Genomic DNA, 8,628 nt, shown 5'->3' with positions numbered 1-8,628 from the left:
GTTGGAAAACACCTGCGAGATCTTCTAGTCCAGCCTTTAACCTAGCAATGCCAAGTCCACCATGAAACCACATCACTAAGCACTACATCTGCACATTTTTTGAAGACCACCAGGGATGGTGGCTCAACTCAACTACTTCCCTGGGCAGCCTGTTCCAGCGAAGAAACTTTTCCTACTATTCAATCTAAACCTCCCCTGGTGCAACTTATAGCCATTTCCTCTTATCTTATCACTTAGTGCTTGGCAGAAGAGACCCATCCCCACCTTCCTATAGACTCCTTTAAGGTAATTAATGAACGCTTTTAGAAGTAAAATGAGGAATATATCTTTTATCCAACACAGCCTCATAAATCATACAAATTTACTGTGTAGCACCCTAAGAAATTCCAAGGAGCCCTTTTACCCCTTTTAAAAAATAACAATGATTTTAAAAGTACCTTCTTTTGCTATCTGCCACTTACATATAGTACCAAGGCTGGTTGGAGTTGTAGGTTAAACACCACAGCTATCAATTAAGCAATTTCAGGATTCTTTCAGTATTCTCAGATGAGTTCAGTTTGATTCTGGCAATTGGTCACTATCTTACTGATTAAATACCTCTTCTACTGCATGTAATTTGAGGTAACGCTTTGGGTTTGTTCCCCATTAGCTGGGTTCTTTTTCCTCTGTATTGAGTAACAATCTGGTAAATAACGATCGTAATGATTTAGCTTTATGCGTTATGGATCATCTAGTTTCAACCTGCCTGCTATTGGCAGGGACACCTTTCACTAGATGAGGTTCCTCAAAGCTCCATCCAATCTGGCCTTGAACACTTCAGAAGAAAGATTTACATTAATCTCAAATCAGAAGCAAGATTTTTAAAAGTACATCAATTAAATAATTTGAAGAAAGCCACCTTCATAGCAGTTTGAATGACAATTATCTCAATCATTTTAAATTTTTTAAATCAGCTCTTTGTATGACCTGTATTTTTCACTGCATACTGCTTCACTGAGCCAATGAAATGTCATAAAAACCAGTCAACTGACAGAACACTTACCACGTGGCAATCAGGAAGTCTGGATTTTGCAGTTAACCTCCAAACTGATAAATGGATGACCTGTATTGCAACAGTTTTAAAATGGTTTGGCTTCTATATAAAGCAAGAGATTTTATATTTCTTAACTTCAATTTTAACTCCAGTTCAAATCTCTACAAATTTGCAAGTCTCTACCCAAACCACATTAGGAAAGACTATTTTGGATTCCTGAAAACACAGATTATATTAATAGTCAAAAAGACAAAGACATTTTAATTAAGCGTACTATTGTTGTCAGACAAGAACCGCAATGGAAGAAATTCTCACTCTTTACATTCTACTTTCCATTGCAGGAACCTAGTTATATAGATAATCCGTTAGTATAGACAGGGCATGGGAGGTGGAAGAGAGTTGAATAAATAAATAAAATATAAATATTATTTGATATAACAGAATATTGTAAACTAATAAGCTAAAATATTAAGACAAATACCTGTTTCATTTAGGAAATAATTATCAACAAGTTTTGTCATGGTTTTGATGGCACTGATCGTCAGCTGCCACTGATTTCCCTGTTTATGTTTAGCACTTCTTAGAAAACACAGCATTTTTTCATTCATGACCTACCCCGCAGTTACTGCACTTGAGCAACTTCTCACTGAAATATATGGCTGCTTCACCCATACTCAGCTGTAGAACCTGAGTCCTGCATATTGCAGGTTCTTCAGGACAGAAGTTATATCTAATCTGTTCCATTACTCTGTAAGGAAAAATACATATTTGCATAAGAAAAAATTAAAGACATCACAGACTTGACACTGATAAAAACTATTTGTAAACAAGACTGAATTGTAATGGATGTTCAGTACGACATCTTTTCTACAATAGCTACTGATCATTTACATGTGCTATATAATTTGAAATGAATTCATCAGCCTTGGATACAATACATTCCATCATCCAAGACACTCCCTTGACACAGATCTGAGCAGGTATATATTTAAAAACTTATTTTATTTTTAATAAAAGTGAACAGATTAAATATGACGTGCTAATGTGCTACTTCAGGATGTGTGGTAATAAAATGCCAAAGAACAAGCTGCAAGCTGCTTGTTACTTAAGATACTCAAAGAATTAATTTTATGCTGGCATATACTGTAATTAGAAATAGCTCCATGCATCATGATTAAACTAGTAGCTATGGAAACCAAGGCACACTCGAATAAATGTAAAAGGAGAATACTGAATAAACCAATCATAAATCTCCTTTAATCTGTTTATTTTTAATCTTTGTCATAATGCAAATTGGAATACTAAGGGTAGATATTACCTTGTTTTTCTTAACCTTTGTATGTTTGGAAAGAATACTGCTTCTTATCAAAGGTATCAGATTTTGTTTTCACATTAGAACTTCACAGCCCACACAATCCTAGGTATCAAAAGCACACGATTTTAATGACCCATTATTTAATAATTGTATATATTTATCCCTTTATGAAATAAGAGATCTGTGGTTTCAAGAGAGTAAAATCCCCATTGTGCTCAGTTCCTTTAGCTATCCTGATGGCTGACTGCTGAACTTACTCCAGTTTACCAGTCTCCTTATGGGTGATGGGAAGGATGGACATACAAACAGCATTCTCCTGATGCAATCTCGCAAGTGCTTACTAGAGGGAAGGATCACTTCCCTTGCTGTGCTGGCTACACTTACTGTGGCCACCAAGCATAGAGATAGCTTTCATCTCACAATACTGACTCATATTCAACATGGCATTCACCAGGACTATCAGACCCTTTTCTACAGAGTTGTACCTTAGGCAGTCACTCACCAGCTTGTGCTGTTGCATGGGGTTATTCCTGCCTGGATGCAGGACTCTGCATCTGTCGTTACCAGATTTCACCTGGTATCTTTTGGCCCACTCCTACAGCTAATCAAGGTCCCTTTGAATGGTAGCCCTGCACATAACCCAATGTATATACGCCTTCCCCACCCATTTAACTTTCATCCATGAACAAGATAAGGGCACCTCCCATCCCATCATCCAGGTCAAAGATGAAAGTGTTAAACAATATTTGCACCAGTATCAATTCCTGAAGAGCATCACTTGTAATCAGCCATAAATTAGGCTTCAAGCTGTTCACCTTTGCTCTTTGAGGCATACATCCTCTTTTGTGTCTCTCCAATCTGGCTACAAAAAAAAAAAAAAAAGCTATAAAATCATGTCAAAATACTTGATTAAGTTGAGGTAAACATCACTCACTGTTCTCCCCTCATCCACAGAGCCAGCTCTTTCATCACAGAACGTAATCAGGTTAGTCAAGCATGATTTGTCCTTGGTAAATCCATGCTGGCTGTTCTCAATTACCTTATTTACCTTCCTGTGCCTGGAAATGGCTTCCAGGAAGATTTATTCCATAATCTTCCCAGGAATTGAGATGATACTGACCTGCATACAGTTTCCTGGATTTCCTTCCTAACCTTTTTGAAGGTGGGTATGCTATTTGTTTTTTTTCTAGTCACTACAGACCTCTTATAACCACCACAAGCTTTCAAAAATTATAGGAAGTAGCCCCTCACAATAAGAGCAACATTGGATGCACCTCCAGGAGTCCTAGTTTGCTTATGTGGACTATAACTTGATTTTCCTTGGTTATAGGTAGCACTTCTCTCCCCTAAACTATCCCATTATGCACAGAGGTCTGGGAGTCTAGCAACCAGAGGCCTGGCTCTGAAGAGAACATTTTAAGGATTTCAAATATTAAAATGGGAAAACAGTAGGTATATTACAGAATCATAATATGTATCTACCTTCACGAAGTGACAGCTTATGACAACATTTTGTTATCCTATTAGGCTGCTAATGTAATAGACCTGTTCAGGTTTTTCAGAAGACAACTGTCATAAGATCTGGTCCAAATATATGCCATTCTCTATGCTGTTGCAAATGATGAATAAAGATTTCAGATATTATTACCTTCAGGCTTAAACAAATTTTAGATAAGAAAAATCTGACATTCACATGGTCAGAAAATATTTCCTTGTTAATTAGGACTTTTTTTTTTAAATGAAAAAATCATATAAAATAAACTATTTTTTCCGACCACTAATATAATCAATACAAGAAGTTATTGTTAAGCTAAGTTATTACACTTTCAAGTCTCTTTTCAAGAAAGCACTTGGCTAAAAAAGTTTAATTTTTTCATTCTCGCATAATATCCTATAGTGCTTTCCTGGACTATTCCTTCTGCTTCCTCTCTACACCAGCACAAATAATCATAAAACAAAATATGCAGAATAACACTTTGAAGGGCACAGCCATTTTTTATTTTTTTTTTCCTGCTGCTTCTGCCTGTGCTTTTTGCTTCAAAAGGTGTATCCTACTAACGTCTATCCCCTGCTTCATAGGAACTAACAGCACTGCATCACTGTGCTAGAGGAAAGAATCTAGTAGAAATGGCAATATCAACAGGACCTCATCAAGTTTCATCATACCAATAACACTTGAGTAAGGAAAATGGTCATGATACCCATCTTTAAATTCAAAATCTGTGATCTACACAGTAACTACATTGAACATTTTTTCTGCATTTAAAGTCACACTCTTGACAGAGGTCTTTCCAATTTGGAGGAAAACTAGTTATAAATCTCATTTTGTTTTTTCAACAGTATTTTTACAATGGAAAGAGAATAGAACGTAAAAGTCCACTTCTATAAAAACATGATTAGCAATGTTCATTTCTCATAGCTTATGCAACATTTGCACAGAAAACTCTCCAATTAATATCTTTATTATGATATAGGAATGGTTTTACTTTTAGAACCCAGTTGAACATTTTTACCTCTCAGATTTCAGGTTGTTGCTAATGAATTTTAAGTGTGGGAAGAAAAGAAAATAAAAAAGCATCGTTCAAATGAATTAGTACCCGGGATAAAGAAATCACGTCTAGCTAGAATACCTGTAAAATTTTATCAGCATCATTATTAAAAGTAAGAAGTCCTAAACACAGAAGTCACTAGCAAAATATTCACTATTTTTTCCTATGCTATATCAGTCCCTTCATTTGTTTATGCTATTATCATCCTCTTGTTCCCCACATTAACTTCAATGATTGCCCGAGCTTTCTCATACAGTATCAAAGCATATCTAACAATTCTGTGACCAATTTCACCACTAGAAACAGGATTCTAAGTGAAAGTCAAAATGACTCATGAAGATATCACAAAAAGTTGTTTCTTTTTTGTTTGTTTGTTTTGGGTTTGGTTGTTTTTTTTTTTTTTTTTTGGGGGGGGGAGTGCACACTCAAGAGCACTTCTTTTTTGAAAGATCACTGAAATGCTGCATATTCCACAAGCAACATTTTGGAACTAGTCTTTTCCAACAGACTCCCTCCTACTCACTACCAGCAGCATATATTATTTAACAGAAAACATTACTGCAATTTTGTTGAGCCACTGCTTACCCACCTCAACAACATCTGAAGCAACCGCTTCACATGTTTAGAATGACAGAAACAGTCACCTACCAGCGCTAAATAAATAGTTCTCTTGGCAAGAACCTGGGTGCGCTGGCATGATGTCACCAGCGCCTACTATCAGTCTGTACTATTGACCTGCAGCAAGTCCTGGGCCACAACAGCCAGCACCACCATTGCTGCTGTTTGGTAATGTTTGGGCACCCTTCCCGTGGCTCCACTTTTACTAAGAACAGCTCTAATATGGCATAAGTGGCAGTTTAAAACAAGTGCTCCTACACAGGATTATCATTCTGTATGCAGCGTATGATGATTAATAACAGAAATATGCACAAATGTATAGAAATATGTTCAAGTTCAAAGCACTGTAAGAATCACCTTTGAATTTTTTAGATCTATTTCTACCAAACATACAGAGCACATACTAGCATTCTGCAATTTCAATGCATGCTGGGTGGCAGTGGCAACAGCAGATCTACATGAAAGAAATCAGTCCATCAAGACTGAGAAGCTGAGAATGCTGAGAAGCACAGAATACGATATGAGGAGGCTGCACTTGAAACTGGAAAAAGTCCAGATGTGACATCAATAACACATTTGCCTTTCCTTCATTACAATAAAAGGACTTCAGAAGATAAAGAACCAGAATGAGAACATTTAAACTGTTTTTTTTTTAGGGTTCTGCTCTTGGAAATAACAGCTGCAGTACCTTGAACCACTAGCACAACCAAGAAAGTTTCTATTTTTAGCAGCCATACCAGACTGCATTATTATGTGAATGCCTTTTAAGCACACACATGATTTGCCAGAAGTAGAACGATGAGCAAGAGTGAAGTACTTGAGATTCTATACATACTTCACATTGTGGAATTACAAATATTCCAACTAGAAAAAAATAATAATTAAATCATATTAAATACATTCTTAAATTAAGGAGCTTAACCTGCGTTTTTAATCTGGGTATGTCTGATTCTATATTTAAAAAAAAAGAATCATTGATAGGCTTCGTAAGAACAACATTATAAATATAGATGCTAACATTTTCTTGATAGCTGACAAAAATAATTTATCTTTTCTGCAGGGTACAATCTGTAAAAAACTTTAATACATGTCTTCTAAAAGATGGTATGAAAACAACTCATCTCACAGACTACAGTCAAATGGAAGAGCCATTCCCATAGAAGTGACTTGGAAAATTAGATATCATTATTTTATTATGACTGTGGAGATGAAGACAACTCCACTGAAAAGAAAATGTTCAATATTTTCTACAATATTCATGTCTATGAATAAATAACAAAGTTGAGTCTAAAAGTCTGTGAAATTGTGACTCTTCCACAACTGAAGAGGGAGCCATTTCCCACTAGTACTAATATAATGCCCTATTATACAATATTTTCTTTAGAAGAGTGGAGTCTGAGGGCTCTGACTGACAGGAACAGAGATTTTTCACTCTGTCTCCTTGTACAGGTATGTGAGCTATTCCTCAATAACATACCAGACTACAGTTTCCAAACTCCATCTTACAACACAGCATTTCCAAAACAAAGTGGAATCACCAATACCTAGATTGGAAAACTGTGTGGTAACCTTACAAGCAATCCTCGCTCATTTATCAAAACTTTGTATTTTTACCCAGGTTGATTAGCACATCATAATCCACATCACTATCTCATGTTGCACCACAGTTAAAAGCTCCTAGAATAAAAAGGATGTAGTGTCTATTCCCGTGCTTTTTTTTATGCCAGACATGATACCCAAAACATTTTCTAAGCCGGTATCTGTGTAAAAACCTGCTGATCTGAAGTCCAAGGGAAAAAACAATCCCTCCTTGAGGTTTTTGGAGGGTCTGAGAATGGGAATCTGAGTCACCTGAAAAGTCTTGCTGGGAAATAAGGGAAGGTGAACAGAAGGACATAATGAGGCCTTGTCAAGGTCTTTATCAAGACATAATAGTATTATTAGGTTCTCTACCTCTAAGCAGAGATAGCTATAGTGCCCAGATGATTGTATTTAGTTTCCCCATTTTTTGAGAAAGGGTATGAGCCAATTCTCTTAGTGTATTACTATAAGCCCCTTGAATGTTAATCTAACCCATTGCAATCAACATCAGAAAGGCTATTTAAAAAGAATTAACACAACCTCTTTTATTTTCAAAGATGCTGAGAGAGAAATTCTTTCTTTCCAGATGCAGGTCCATAAAACAAGTTGAGCCAACACAGGGCTCCTACATCACGTGTTTTTCTGGTCCTTGCTTTATATTGTCCTTAGTTACCTATCACCAGCTTGATACATGCTGGCTTCAATACAAACTGCACTCCTCCATGAACCAAACCAACTCTAACCAATCAGAAAAAAAAACGGCTAATTTTGTGACGGAATTAGTGACTTGAATCAAGATAGACAATTTTGACTTCAAGAAATTCCTATGATTAGGAACTGTGTTGTCTTCTGTGTCCTCCCCCATGACGTGCTCCCTGTCAGACCTTATCTTATCCTCCAGTCCTCCATCTGCAGGCAGGCAGGCAGATGCACCCACATTCAGCACGTCCTGCTGGGAAAAACATTATCAGCCTGACTTCACTCTTCTCCTCAAAGAAAAAGCATTTCCATTCACTTTAAAAACAGATGATGAAGTCATTGTGATTTTTTAATAGAACAGAAGTGACTACCATAGGCTACAGGAAAGGGGAAGGCAGAAATAAATGTCGTAAAGAAAAAGCAGGATGGTAAGAGACAAAATTATTCTAGATAATGTTCTCATTTTCATTTTGTTCCATTGTTTTTAAATGCTCCCTAGTTAGAAATTGTGCTCCACTTCTCACGAATTCTCAGCGAATTTACAACTAAAGGGAGAGATGAAGGAATGGGAAACGGTTTATAAAAAGGTTTACAAATCTAAACCAAGAGCATCCTTCCGAGTCCGGAGCAGAAGGCTCCTACCAGTTTGCAAAAGCGCATTGCCCTCTGCTGGACGCGCTCCCGCACGGCCGGGCGCTGCAGCTCCTGGAGCCAGGCGGCTTGAGAGCACCAGGGCTGGCAGGACGTGGGTGTTCCTGTATTAGGGCTTTAGGTGTGAAGTCAGCTGCTGCAGAGAAAATATAGTCTGGGGTCTGTTGTGTTTTTGCTTGGTT

At 37.1% G+C, this 8,628-nt stretch overlaps 1 long non-coding RNA gene across 2 annotated transcripts; it reads left to right on the top strand.

The window, feature by feature from the left end:
- Window positions 1–2,427: 2,427 nt before the first annotated feature.
- Window positions 2,428–7,527, top strand: LOC121070150. 2 transcript variants are annotated; one of them, XR_005819926.1, is made up of 3 exons: window positions 2,428–3,510; window positions 3,679–3,796; window positions 6,576–7,527. It is a non-coding gene; the product is annotated as an uncharacterized LOC121070150 (long non-coding RNA). The 2 variants fall into 2 exon arrangements; XR_005819927.1 differs by lacking the exon at window positions 6,576–7,527 and adding an exon at window positions 4,428–5,228.
- Window positions 7,528–8,628: the final 1,101 nt, after the last annotated feature.

The sequence above is a fragment of the Cygnus olor genome, chromosome 4 (assembly GCF_009769625.2).
Source record: "Cygnus olor isolate bCygOlo1 chromosome 4, bCygOlo1.pri.v2, whole genome shotgun sequence".
Classification (NCBI taxonomy): Eukaryota; Metazoa; Chordata; class Aves; order Anseriformes; family Anatidae; genus Cygnus; species Cygnus olor.
This window is presented reverse-complemented; position numbering and strand designations above follow the sequence as displayed.